At 38.6% G+C, this 12,040-nt stretch overlaps 1 long non-coding RNA gene across 1 annotated transcript; it reads right to left on the bottom strand.

Annotated features, from left to right (window-relative positions):
• Positions 1 to 10,320: 10,320 nt before the first annotated feature.
• On the bottom strand, positions 10,321 to 11,690 carry LOC136884683 (uncharacterized). Its single transcript, XR_010861403.2, has 2 exons — positions 11,233 to 11,690; positions 10,321 to 10,598 (listed from the first exon to the last, which is right to left on the bottom strand). It is a non-coding gene; the product is annotated as an uncharacterized lncRNA (long non-coding RNA).
• Positions 11,691 to 12,040: the final 350 nt, after the last annotated feature.

Raw genomic sequence — 12,040 nt, 5'->3', positions numbered from 1 at the left:
CTACTATAATACATCGCAGATTATGAGCCACGAACTGGACTTATCCTCACAAACCCTCTGCTTCTGTGTTAATAATGTGGTCAGTTAGACCATTTTCCTCTTTCACCGTCCTATGGTATTAATATTGTGCAGCATATTGACGGACTCCACCTCTTGGAGCTATACCCTTTAATACATACAACGTCATATTCCATGATGCTGTGTGTCCTAGTTCGTTAGACTGAAATATTGGGAGCCAGTTTAATATGGATGATAATTCAGTCTTTTGAATTACCAAAGCGTGTATTATTTTGAATTAATATTTCTTGAATACCCATTCATACGCTCCCTCTTTGTTGCAGAGAGTATTGTGAACAGAATTCCACGGGAACCAGGAATTTTCAATACACATTCTGATACAGTAAATCATAATACTATGTAGTTCTAATTCTTAGAATTTCTGATAAATAGCTTTAGGATATGGACTACTGTGTGTATACGTTTCAGTGTACAAGAGTATTTGTATTATTCGGGTCATCAGTCCATAGACTGGCTTGATGCAGCTCTCCATGCCGCCCTATACAGTGCTAATCTTTTCATTTCCACGTAACTGCTACAACCTACACATACGCTAATCTCTTGTTCATAATTACACCTAGGTCTCAACCTGTCGTTTTTACCCCTACACTTCCCTCTAAAGCTAAATGAACCAGTACTGGGTTGCTTAATATGCATTAAATAATTATATCCCGTATGCTGGTCAAATTCCACAAAATCATTCTCCTCTCAGCAATTCTATTCAGTATCTCTTCATTCGTGACTCGATCTACCAATTTCACCTTCAGCATTCTTCTGTAACACCATATTTCAAAAGCTTCTATTCTATGTCTTTCTGCTAGTTATCGACCATGTTTCACTAGCATACAATGCTACACTAACGACGAAACTGTTCAAAACCAACTTACTAATTCCTATATCAATGTTCGAAGTGAAAACACTTCTTTTCTTAATAAAGGCCTTTCTTGCTTGTGGTAGTCTGCATTTCATGCCCTCCTTACGTCTGTCGTCGTTAGTTATTTTAATACTCAACTGACAATATTAATCCACTTCATTTAAGAATTAATTTTCTAATTTAAAATTTCCTGGATCACGGGACTTCGTTCGAATGCACTCTACAACTTTTTTTGGACTTATTTTAATTTTGACGGGTTTATATGAAAAGTAAACCTGCGTTTGTACCAGTTCCTTCTGGGGACACTGGAGCCACTTGTACTCCCAGCTGAGTAATCGCGATTCTACGACTAAGTTAAGTTTCCTGACATTCCCTCTCTATTTCAGGCGATCTTCCGCTTCGCTGGTAGAAATATATGAGGTGTCCTGGTGAAGCATTTAATCTGTTCCAAACATTTAATTGCTTTTCCACCTCTAGTCCGCTTACCATCTAGCATTCCTTGAACAACTAGTTCCATCATTTTGAATCACATTCCGAAGTGCGACGTCGGCAAGAATGGCGAGTGTTTTCCGTGGTTTCCCATTTTCACACCAGGCAAATGCCGGGGCTGTACCTTAATTAAGGCCACGGCCGCTTCCTTCCACTTCCTAGTCCTCTCCTGTCCCATCGTCGCCATAAGGCCTATCTGTGTTAGTGCGACGTAAAGCAAATAGAAAAAAATAGTTTTCTGTTGAGAGGTTTTCAGGTTCGAGTCCTGGCTGGGTCGGGGAATTTAATTCTTCTGCTTCGGGGACTGAGTGTTTGCGTTCGTCTTCAACCACTTTTCTTCATCTACAAACAACACAGCACAGAAATCGAATTAATGAAGTCAGGAAGGGCATCCGGCTGTAAAACTACTGGACCATATCCACACTAGGTATAACCTCCAGAAGTGGAGAAAGGTGATAAATAAGAATATAGTAATATAATTTTTGAAATTTGTACCTAAAATTGTGGCAGAATTTTGAGTTATTGAGAACGATATTTTTCCATTTGTATATCTGCTCACGAACTGAGGAAGATTGGTTGGTATTATGCATGTACTTTACTATAGTTGTAGTTAAGAGGCGAGCGATGTTTTGGAGGCTTGGAACAAACAGTTTCTTAGGTGAGTCACAGTGTTTCAATACTTGCCCTATCCATCGGAAATCAAAACTCACTTCATGATACATATTTTTCTGTGATTCTTGATGAGACTAAACGTACTCGTGTAACACATCAATGCTCGCTCATTTCTGCACGAAAACTTGCTTGAAATCTAGTGGAGACAGGTACGTTCGTATCGCCATTTAGAACGATTGGAAAGTGTGCATAGGCACTTAACGGCGTGGAGGGACAAGTTGCCGTCTTAACTCCTAGCCATTCCAGTGCAAGGACACGTATATCACTGCTGTAGAGCGGGTTGTGGTCTCCCCAGGCTTATTATTCCTGTTGTATGTATTACCCACCAGATACAGCAGACACTCCAAAACTTGTCTCATCCTCAATGCTCAGGAAACAGAATTCGTCTCATTCATGTAGCCAAAGGGTGCTTGATCTCTCGTGACGTTCATCACCCCTGTTGACCTGAATTAGGCACTGTATTTTGCATTAGGATGATGGACATAATTCTTAACTGAAAGTGATTTATTGCAGTTTTCTTTTGTTTACATACTAGATTTGTGAGTTAGTTTAGTAATGAATTAACTGTTATAAACGAGAAAGTAATGTCTGAAAATTAATGACTATTTCGCAAAACATACCTCATTATTTACACAGATTAAAGCTTGTCTTCTCCTGCATTTAAAATCAAAATTCCTACTTATTTGTTACACAGTTATTTATTCTAGGATTCAAGTTGATTCAAATCTAACAATTAATGTAGAAATAATTAGTCACTTTGTTGAACTACCAAAATACATGTTGTGAAACGTTTTCCCATTTTCTGCAGAGCAATGAAAGAGGGATATGGCAAGATTTGAAATTTTATGACTCAGATATGGACCAAAAAATTTAGATATGCAGTTTCACATCCGGGTGCTCCTGAGGACGAGTGCCTTTCCCAAAACAATATGATTCAATAGATAAAGATTCGAACCTGGAATCAACAGGCAATCGATCCTCGGTCGTTGGGATAGAAATACGGCAGCTACGGCACTACGGGGAGTTACAATATTTGAAGTACCAAATAATTTTCTGAAGAAATGCTTTTATTGTTTGTGCTAGTCTGAATTTTATATCTACCTTACATCTACAATCGTTAATTATTCGACTAGCTTTGTAAAAATATAATTATACTTCTTTTCACACCTCATTTAATCTAATATTTCATGTGTCACCTGTCTTCGTTCGATTGCACTCCATTACATTTTATAATTTTTTATCATTTTGTACTTTTTTTCAAGGTTTCTTCTCCATAAAATCAGAAGAATAGCTAGAAATAAGAAAGGGGACAGTAAGAAAAATGTCTGTGAGTACGACAGGATCACTGTTAAAATGTTTATAGTAAATATCCTTCCTTTCTTTCTCTGCCTGACAACTTAAGGTATCCGTTTTTCTTGTTCTTTCTTCTAGAACGTAATGATGACCTCTCCTTCAATTGATGTACTAATCGTTACAGTATATTTACTCCTCTCTATACGTATTATTCAGATGCACCGAATATTTCCCTCACGTCTGTATATCCATCCTTCCGTCATAGTGATAGGTGACATAAACGTGTCCTATTTTGCCAAGTGTGATTACTGCGGCAACACTGATGTTATGTTTGAGTAAACAGCGGTGTGTGTGTGTGGTTGCTGTTTGAAATATTACCGGTCGCATAATTCAAAGGGGAAATTCCCTTTCCTATTTCACCACCAGTGACCCAATTTGTCGAACATAATTTTCCCTTTCAAAAACCTGTTTATGTAAACCAACACACGCATGTGAATGAATCCCACTCATATTCATATTTAATCAAGTTAAATCGTACTCGATATCAGAACAGATAAACAAAAATCTGCCGTTCGAACACAGGTCATACATAGAGAGTTAGAAGCATGACATGGAACACAGAATAGGATACAGATAATGGCAGATCAGCGTGGGAGAAGTGAGGAATTGATAGACGAAAACAATTATGTAAGTACTGAACTACAAGGACAATCTGTACATCTTCTTGCACTGTCCTCCCGAAATGGACAGACTCCTTTCAGTTTTATGATTAGAGAGCGAATTTTCAGACTGTAATAGGTTAGAATGCTATGTCATTTAAGTGAGTAGGAAATATCGCCTTGCCCGCGCAACGAATGTGTTGTAAGCTTAGCATACAATTAAGGGGCACAGATAATTAAGAACCCCTACATTTTATGCAGCTCTTCCTACACCACCGTAGAGCAGTCTGCTTAACTTGCTACGCACTCCATGTTTGTATTCTAAAACATTATGACGTAAAAATCCGGATTCTTTCATATTATTTAATTTAAAACAAGACAATAATATCTTTACTCTAATTATAGAGAATTTCAATTTATCTTAAGGGGACACGTGCAAGAAATCCTTGAAATCTATTATTATTTTGCTGAAATTGTTAATTATTATGTGGCGAATCTAGTTGAATTCCTAACACATGAGCGTCAGGTGCCACGCCCCCTTTTTTTACATTAATTTCTTCTTTTCATCTTCGCTGAACACTTTACGTCCGTTTTGTCAGGCGCTTGGAGATATCACACTTAGGAGAATTCAAAAAGGCTGTGAATGCGTCATTTCCGGTTGGTCAAGCATGCCGATCAGCATGGAATATGCGAGGTTTTGTGTCCTAAAATTCAATCGTCATTTTCTAGACTTCCTTTTTCAAGACAAAGGTACATTTTCTTTGGAACTACTAAAGGTATCAATATGAAATTTGATAGAAAAGCAGTCTAAATATTTTTGCTCATTTTTGTGCAGAGAAATTACAAAATATTTCTTTTAGGGGGTTTGAGGTAGTGTATATATGTTTTGTGAAGATTTCAAAATTGAAAAGTTCATGTATTTAAAAAATCGAAAGAGGCATGATATTAAAACGCCTGCAGGAATTAAATCATGAGTGAAGTTCTTAAATATGAAAGGGGCTTCTACCGCAGGGGTAATGTGCAAGATGGCGGCCGCGCGCACCTACCTTGTGCTAGGGCTCCAGAGGCAAACATTGGTTATATGATACTGACTTCAAGGAGCTGGGCCAGGGGCATTGTTCTTACAGCCCTAACTCTACAGAGCTACCTCAGAGACTCACAACTCGTAACTTATGACCTATAAGTTTTATCAGCTTAACATTGGAGAGCTCAGGCTGAGAAGATACATCAGAATGACCAAAATCAATTTTTTAAGGGATTAATGTTTGTAGCTCTGAACAATGTACTTTGAACCAGTCTACAAAGTTTCTTGTTTCTAACTCAAATAATATCCATGTGTGGGGGAATTAAAAAGATCAATGAATATTCGTGCCGTCTCCCTTTAACAACCTCTACTTCTCAATATTTCTCCCTTGACAAGGAACGGTAGTGTTCCCGTTTTTACTCTCCTAAGTTGGTTTCTCAAAGTCTGGCAGTAACAGGGTAAACTTGTGCGGGGGCTGAAGGTTGTCCCCCTGTCTGAGGGGGTGTTTCTTGCTCGGGCTCGTTTTCCCTGAACTGCAAGAGTCTATAGTGTGGCTGTGTATGGTTCAGTGTTCAATGTAAGAAATCCGGAGAACGCGTTGCTAAACCCACATGTCCTGCCTTTCTTTGTCTGCCTAACAACTTAAGATATCCGTTTTTCTTGTTCTTTTTTCTAGAACGTAATGGTGACCTTTTCCTTCGATGCCCTGTCATATGCTTTGTCTAGATCTACGAAACATAAATACAACTGTCTATTCGTCTTGTAACATTTTCAATTACCTGACGCATGCTGAAAATATGATACCGACAGCCCCTCTGTGTTCTGAAACCACACTGGTTTTCATCCACCTTTCTCTCAACGATTGACCGCACCCTCCCTTCCAAGATACAGTGAATACTTTAAATAAATGAAACTTAAATTATTTTGCATCTAATGAATAATTTTCGAGAGACAACTGTGTGGAATTTGGAGTCTACAAGTGTTGGATGCAGTGTATTGAATAGCGAAAACTGACTCAGGGCCTAGGAAACTACCACGAATAAAATAATCGATCTTCTGAATGTCTCTCAGTCATGGCCATCCATCAATGCTGCATATCACAGCCTAACGATTGTTAGGTATGATCCCACCACACCTTTCTTATCTTGACTCCCAGCCATGAGACATATACCTATGTATGTTAAAAGCAGGAAACATATACAATAAGTGCTAATTGCTGCAGTGTATAATATATTAATTTGATAATCAGTTTAGAAATGTATCATAGTTCCAATTTTGCCATAATATTGCGGATCTGGCGAGTGTCCGCTACATTTTGTTGTCACAGAAAGTGAAGTGCTGAATCTCTTGAAGTCGAAGGAATGGGAAGTGGGAATGGGGTGGCAGTTCCTTGCGACTGGACCGTAACAGTGTGTTATGGCCGATGGCCGGGTCTCTAGTCAGCACTGCTGTATCCTCAGGGGATATACGGAGCTCAGCGAGAGACATAACCCTGCTGCTTTGGCCAGTAAATCCACTACAGCTCATTTCTTTCTCTTCTTTGCGAACAGAAAACTTCTGGAAGGGACGGAACTTTAATAACTTCTAACATATTATTTCTTTCTTTCTTTCTGATAGGTTCCGAAATGTGAATCCTCTTTCAGTTTCTTGTCTAATCTTCTGTGAAAAAAGAATTCTCTTTAAACTTTCAGATGTTACATTTTACGAGTTCTGTGTAAATTGGAGTCAATCAATGTTCTCGTGTTCGATTCTCGTCTTTATTATTTTCAAGGATTTAAACCTTGCCTGGCGAATTCGAACTGGAAATTGTGATGGAACTTGGAAGCTTCTGGAGAAGTAGTGAACACGGTAGAAATACTCACAAAGAAACATACTTAAGAATCACCAGAACATTTATACCTCCCTCCAGGAGCCCCTTTCAGTGGTGTACGGAGCTCGTGTACCCCCAAAATTTTTTGTGGGGTTGCTCAGCAACCCCAATAAACAGGAGAAGAAATTAAAACAAAATATATAAAAACAGAAGATAACGGGGGAAATACCAATGTATTTTTTGCCCTTACATTATCATTAACACCACATGTGAGTTTTATCGATATTTTATATATTTATTAACTGGATCTGATTAATACAAAACGTCATGAAGGTTAATTGATTCCATGTATATGAGAACGTTCTTTTGCTGCCTTAAGAAGATTTATACTTACCTCTGCAGTAACATGACGCAAGGGAAGTTGACCGACAATGCAATCATGCATGTCCATACTCAAGAAACAAAAGATCAACTGAACTTCGGAACCGTGGTGAACATTTTCATCAAACGATCGACTGTTCGCAGGAAGACTCCTTTTATGAGTGAGAATTAGAAATTCCGCAAAGATGTTAAATTTTGTGCAAATGACTTAAGACTTTCAGCTTTCCTTCTATTATTATTAGACCACGAATGTTTTGCAGTAATATGTTACAATGCAAACTAATTTGGTGATAAGAAAGTGTCGACTAGCCCGTTCTTTTGTTATGTAGCAAAAGTAACATACATGCTAGGGGTTCTGATGGGCCGTATCCCTGACCTTCATGCAAGACTCATAACATAAACGTTATGTAGGGTAGACTGTACTTGTTACCCACCTCAATAAGTTTGCATTCTGACCTATTGTTCAGTAAAAATCCGGACTCTAGTTATTATACTAACAATGAACGCCAAATTCTAGGCATTTTGCTTTCTAAGCCTCAGTTTTGTATCATTCTACCAGGAACTTGACTGTTATGTTTTTTTGGCTTACGATTTTGGAGTGAAAATTTGTATTCCTTTAGCTTCCAACAATTTAATTTGCGTAATATTTAAAATCTCTTTCTTTTCATGATTGAAAGACGACTTTTCTTTTTATATAAGCCTTAATGGACTTTTCTGGTACTCATTCAATATTGTCGGAAGAATTTTCAATAAGATATTTGTTTGTTTTTTCCATTAAGTATTACTCATTCAAGAGCAGTTAAAATTGCGTTTTTGGGCGTTAAATTTCGATATTTTCCGGGGATTTCCCCTTTTTGGACTGTGATATTTGACAACTTGCTTCATGTCGTACCGGCTCAGGTGAGTCTTATGGCGACGATGATATAAGAAAAGGCAAAGTAGTAGGAGTGGGTAGGAAGAAATTGTATGAAAATGGAAAAATGGAAGGCCATCTTAAGGGCGGTGGACAGCGGAGTTCGAACCCACTATCTCCTGAATGCAAGCTGACAGCTACGTGCGCGCCACCACTTTCTTGATTGGACTGTGTGTTGGAGCAACCCCACTAATTGTCAAATCCCGGCGCCCCTGACTCTCTCTAAGCAGCACAGTGTGAAATATCACCGAGCGGCCGATGACCTTAAATGTTAGGCACCTTTAAACAACAATCATCATCATCATCATCATCATCATTATCATCGAGCAACACTCGGCGTGGAGGCACTGGCTGTATGGTTTACTCCGTTACCGTAGCAGATTTAACTGGCCAGAAGAGATTCGTATAGCAAAGCTGAAATGGTGTTGACACACGATGGCAATGTCAGGAGAGAGAATGCCAAAGAGAACATTCATGGATTCAGAGACTGCAAAGAGGCCTAGGGGACGGCCTAGAATGAGATGGAGGAGTTCTGTTGTGCACTGTATTGCAAATAGAGGAGTCAATAGCAATAAAATACTAGAAGACGATTGGTGGAAAGATCGAGTAAGGTGGAAGGCTTTGGTACACTGCCCTACCCGAGAGAATCTGTAAAAGAGAATGGATGAAGAAGAGTTCATCCTTTTATCCTTCTATTGCCTACAGGCTTTCAACTAGGAATTGTCTGGAATTGCTTTCGTTCACATTTATATTTCTTCTACGTGTGAGAAATGTGTTCTGAAAGTTTGGTCTATCTTATTATTACGCCCTGCATACAACACTGAAATATAATGAATAGACTCCGGTATTTTAGGCAGAATGTAAACTAATTTGGTTATAAGAAAGTTTCGACTAGCCCGTTCTTCCATCATGTAGCAAGAATAACATAAGTTATAGGAGCTGAGATGGGTTGTACCCCTAAAGTTCATGGAACACTCATAACACAACCGTTGTGCGGTATAGGCTAGACCTGTTACCCGTTTCAATAAGTTTACATTCCGCTAGGTAACCTATTACTGGCTCTAATAATGAATTGCTGAGAAATGTTCATTAAGTTACTGTATATTAAATGGAGAAACAGTCCAAGTTCCTATTTCAGTGGCACATCATTGCAGTTTTATGAGGCTTATGAAGTCGCATATTTTCACGCCCTCGGTGACCCTCTTCACTTGCACCGGATTAGTAGGTCTAAGATGCGATACCGCTCAGCCCAGATGTATTTGAAGGTGCTCAAAAATGAAACTAGGCACAATACGTATGATATGAGAATTAGCCTTCATGTTCCAGGATATTAGATTGCAGGCTTTCAGCACAATCTTCCATCAGCACTAAGTCATCAGCAGAGGCCAAATTGCTTACTGCATTCCGGCTGACTGAATCGGTGCCTGCCAATTTATATTTTTCAGTAGATGATCCATTTAAAGTGTATTTATGTTCAGTCGTCAGCCTTAAGGCTCGTTGGATCCTCAACAGCTCTGTCATATATGGCCTAGGCATTACTGAAAAGGCGTGCTAGCTAAATGAGGAGTGAGGTGGTTTCCTGTTGCTTTCCTCACCGAGCCAGAAGTTGCTATTACATATCAGCCTGCCAGGTCCACTGAAACGGATGCACCAACGGACACTATGAGCAAGATTTTCACAACATTCATAGAAGGGAATGGCATTACTAGCATCGCTCATACCTCAGTCACTTTCAAAGCCAAGGATGAGACAGTGAAAGGTCATTGAAAGCAACAAAATTGTTCTAGCCCATACCAGGAGACATAGTGCACTGTAAACACTACGTCTCGGCAGCAAAGGCATCCATTTAAAATATGAAAACCAAAGCTGAATGTTTGCAGTCTTGTCTATTATTATTATTATTTTCATCAACCTCGATTATTAATATGAAAAAATCTCTGGCACGACAGATAGAAAAAATGATCAGGGGAAAAGGAGAAATACAAGTGATAATGCCGACGACACGATGGTCAGGTTACACTCTCATACCAGCAGCTTATCAGGATGGGCAGCAGTCGTCTTGGTAGTTCAAGCCCTGAATGAGTTCTCTGTGCTACAAGGAGAAAGGTTCGGTTTTCTATATAAGGAAATAAAATATAACGTGCTATAATTAATTCTATTCAAGACTTTATAGAATAAATTGCAGTGATCTTTTACACCTTCACAATACTAATTCATGGCATTCTACTCACTGACAGCCAATATATAGAACGCTCTTCATGTTTCTTGAGCAGGCAGTTCACAAATAACCTTAAATGTATCCCAGCACATGTTGTTGAGTATTCCAGGATGGTCATCCCTCTCGGAGAGTACTACACAGTTCCAGGAATTTGTGTTCGGAAAACCTCTATGCCAGCCGACTAAGCTTGAAGCATTAACAGTCTGATCTGAAAAAGAAAGAATAAAGTTTATAAGATGTAGGGAAATTAATGTTCACGAGTAGATGTTAATCAAGCCCTGGCAGTCTCAATGGATCTAAATCCTAAATGAAGAGAGTAACTTATTTATATTTGTTCAGCAGCGGTATTCGTGTAATTCATCTCATATACAAATAGAAATGAGTTTTAAGGAAATAATTCAACGATAACTATTATCACTAGAGCCTGGATTTTTACGCGAGTAAGAAGTATACTCTATTGCGAACAGCGGCTATGCTATGAGATCTGCTTAAACTTTAGGAGTATAGGCTGCTAGAACTCCTAGACTTTATGTTACTCTCACTACATTACGGAAGAAAGGGTAAACGACACTCAAGAACTCAGTAATACTATATTGGTAACATTGTCTACACGAGACACTGTTTATAGAAACACTGTTTCTCTGGGCATCGTAAGAACCAAGTAAGACGTTTTCTGGTAATATGCAATGAAAAGACAATTTTTAAAATATAATACTTTGTGAGAGAAAAGGGTAATTCTGCTAGAGAATACGCTGTGATTAATTTCAAACCAAGTTAACCAATTAATGAATTAAAGTTAAAACTTATTCGTTCACAAGTTTTAGTGGTAGTAATATTCTTACTAAGCACGTTCATCCAGGGGCTTGCGAAGTCGTTCCTGAAGACGCCGACCCAATCACAGCATCCAGTAATGTTATACAGGGTATCAATCTCCTTCTGGGAGTCTAGAAGAGCCATGTGTGCTCCATCTTTCTCGCACAGCTCCCTTCCTTCCCGCCAAGTTACTCTCTCTTTGTAGAACTTGTAGAAACCCAGCCCTGGGAGATATTCGTACTCTGACGTAGGATCTGGTGTAGGAGTAGATGCTGAAACGAATATTGATCTTAGAAGGTACATTCCATCCAAACTATCGGCCAGATAGTTGAGAAAAAATTGAATACAATACCCTCCATTTTTGTATAAGGGAGGGTGGTCACAAATATTTGACAGGTAATGGGGGAAGGGGTGGATAGTACACACCAAAACAACACAAATCCCTGTGAACATTATTCCGTACTGATACTTTTCTTACACTGTTATATACTTAATTGCTTGCAAAGTTTTGTACAAATGCACTTTTACAGTTTCAGACTTATTTGTTTATACACTTGAATATCTCAACACTGCTGCCAACTTGACTAGTTACATGTTGAAATCACGGAACATAACCATCAACGATGTGTCCTCAATGTAAATAACAATAATGTAGGTTCCCGTAACTAAGTAAATGATCGATCAATGTATTCACAATTAAGTCGGTTTTGAAGTTCAGTGAGGAATTAAGGAAATAAAAAATCTCTCGTCCTGACTCAATTAATGTTATATATTTCTGCATTTATTTTAATATACGCATTACCATAACCGTAATCTTTCGTGTTTGCCTAGTGTAAA

The sequence above is a fragment of the Anabrus simplex genome, chromosome 13 (genome assembly GCF_040414725.1).
Source record: "Anabrus simplex isolate iqAnaSimp1 chromosome 13, ASM4041472v1, whole genome shotgun sequence".
In the NCBI taxonomy this organism is placed as follows: domain Eukaryota; kingdom Metazoa; phylum Arthropoda; class Insecta; order Orthoptera; family Tettigoniidae; genus Anabrus; species Anabrus simplex.
The sequence above is the reverse complement of the archived record's forward strand: the minus strand, read 5'-3'. Positions and strand labels throughout refer to the sequence as shown.